Source organism: Nanorana parkeri, unplaced genomic scaffold (assembly GCF_000935625.1).
Source record: "Nanorana parkeri isolate BGI_ZX_2015 unplaced genomic scaffold, ASM93562v1 scaffold392, whole genome shotgun sequence".
In the NCBI taxonomy this organism is placed as follows: Eukaryota; Metazoa; Chordata; class Amphibia; order Anura; family Dicroglossidae; genus Nanorana; species Nanorana parkeri.
The window spans coordinates 1051239-1053891 of record NW_017306660.1 but is presented as its reverse complement, the minus strand read 5'-3'; the positions used below and the strand labels follow the sequence as shown (position 1 = coordinate 1053891).

At 43.6% G+C, this 2653-nt stretch overlaps 1 protein-coding gene across 1 annotated transcript in view; it reads left to right on the top strand.

Annotated features, from left to right (window-relative positions):
• Nucleotides 1-1346: 1346 nt before the first annotated feature.
• The window catches only part of SOCS4 (suppressor of cytokine signaling 4), an 11336-nt gene continuing 10029 nt past the window's right edge, over nucleotides 1347-2653 (top strand). Inside the window, exon 1 of the mRNA XM_018559410.1 lies at nucleotides 1347-1558. The gene's annotated coding sequence lies outside the window, so the exon portion shown is untranslated. The remainder of the gene's footprint in view (nucleotides 1559-2653) is intronic.

Below are 2653 nucleotides of genomic sequence, written 5' to 3'. Positions count from 1 at the left end.
CAACAATGACCTCCCCTGTGCAGAGTCACAATCTACCCGGCATGTGTAGTGCACAAGCAAAGGGGGCACCCCATAAAAAACAAGCACCATGACCCAAAGAAGTGCAGTGAATGCAAATTTTGATACAATTTTATGAAAAGTTTATTTAAAAAAAATTGAAAAAAATAATCCAAGACTGAAGACCTCCTCTGGGCAGAATGTCACGATCTACCCGGCATGTGTAGTGCACAAGGAAAGGGGGCACCCCTAGGGTTGCCACCTGTCCAGGATTCACCCGGGCAGTCTAGTCTTCAGTTTGGGATTTTTGTTAAAGTGGATCTATCATCAGATATACTTCTTCATGTTCTGTGCATGCATGATGAGCAATGTGTCATTGTAACCGTTCTCCCCCTTGTAATACCTGTGCAGGATTGACCCGGACAGTCCGGGTTTTGAATGCCGTGTCTGGGTTTCATGGCAGCTGAAACCCAGACACAAGATGTCAGGCAGACTAAAATAGTCTCTTCTGTGATATTTACATATGAATAAGCCACGGCTCATTCTCCCCCAAAAATGTCACAACGCTGCTAAAGTGTTCGGGTTTCGCTTGAAGAAAAGGTGGCAACCCTAGGCACCTCCCCCCAAAAAATGACTACAAGCACCATGACCCCAAGAGGTGAACTTCATGCAAATTCTGATGCAATTTTATGAAAAGTTTATTTAAAAAATGTTTTTAAATAATCTGAGACCGATGATTCGAAGGGGCAACAATGACCTCCCCTGGGCAGAGTAGGGTTGCCACATGTCCAGGATTCACCCGGACAGTCCGGGTTTTGAATGCTGTGTCCGCGTTTCATGGCAGCAGAAGCCCGGACACAAGATGTCCGGCAGACAGGGGCAACCAAAATTAAGATAAGAGCCACTGCCCCCCCACTGAAAATAGTCTCAAATGTGATATTTACCTAAGGATAGGCCACAACTCATTCTCCCCATAAAATGTCTGCGCGTCGCTAGAGTGTTCGGGTTTCACTTGAAGAAAAGGTGGCAACCCTAGGGCAGAGTCACAATCTACCCGGCATGTGTTGTGCACAAGGAAAATGGGCACCCAAAAAACAAACAAAAAACAAGCACCATGACTGAAGGAAGTGCAGTTCATGCAAATTTTGATACAATTTTATCAAAAGTTTGTCACAATCCACGTGTAGTGCATAAGGAAAGGGGTCCCCAGGACCCTCTATAGGTTCAGTCCACAAGACCACACTTGTAACTGTTTCCAAAACTCGCCACAGTGCCTCAAACTGCGCCAACTACAAAGCCGTTACCCCTGACCGATGACAAGCAGAGGAAAAAGAAAAGCTTCTTTTGTTTTGGGCAACGAGAGGTTAAAAGTAGCAGCGGTGCATGCTGGGAGCGGAGGGCTGTCTGCCTCTGGGTAATGTAGTTGTGTACACAGGAAATGTCTCCTCTCACTGTGCACTGCTGCTCTGTCTCTGATGGCTGCTGAACATTTCGGCTCTGTCTTTGTCTATCCGGCCACTTAAGAGCCCTTCGGAATCTCCTGGATGGACCGAGCTTCCAGGTAAGGCAACCGACGTCTTCCATCCTTCCGGAATATTACTAAATATCAATCATCTGTATTCCTAACCCCCCTACTAGGTGTGTTCCTGGACTTCTATCCTGGTCCATTATTCTATAGGACCAAAACCTGCTCTATACCGCCTGGTGCCTGACACTTTGTAGACCTTAGGATGGCCGGAGACGTTGGCGCAGTGGTCCACTGCCCCAATTATGGAGACAATTCTATTTATTTTTGTTTTGTTTTTCTGTTTTTTTTTCCGGTTTTAAACAGTTACAAGATAATCAAAAATGGATACAAATGTATTCAAAGAGGAAACAGGAACAGAACATAGCGACGAAAAAATATTGTCTGCTATAAATAACGACATCCGTTAAGTCAGTTCTCTGTTTTATTAAACTTTTGTTGTTGGAATATTTTTGTAAGAAGAAGCGTCGGACAATTTTTATTTTTAATAGACCTGGAGACCCTTTAATGGCGGCGGCTAAAACCAGGGCGAATTCAGACAGGAAATGTGTTGTAGGTACTAGACAGAAAAATTTGTGACTTGTTATATAGTATTATTAAAATATATATATTTGTGTGTGTGTGTATTTAGATTATATTTTAGTTTTGTGTATATATGTATGTGTGTGTGTGTGTGTGTATATATATATATATATATCTCTCAAATCGTACATTAGAACAAAGATGTACAAATCCCAGGAGCTCCATGTGCTCTTTAAAAATGACAGCTGCCTTACAGCTGCCTTAACTTTTGCATTTGTCATTAGTCTAGTCCTGGAGCTGGAAAAGTATCTGTACTCGTATTGAGTACAGTACTTGGTATCTGAATATCCCTAATAAAAACTAAACTCTGAGCCCATTCACACCAGGGCAGCTGCGGATCAGTGCAGTTTCCGCGCTGATTTAAAAAAAGGAGGTTTTGGGAGTTTTCAATTTGCGTTTCAGCTCTGAAACACAATTAAAAAAGCCCAAAACCGCGCTAATCAGCGCGGTTCCATTGAATGCTGTGTGGATACCGCACTGATGAGCGCAGCAAAAATAGCGCAGGGAGCAGTTTGCTTGAACCGCCCCGGGGTGAACGGGGCCTCAATG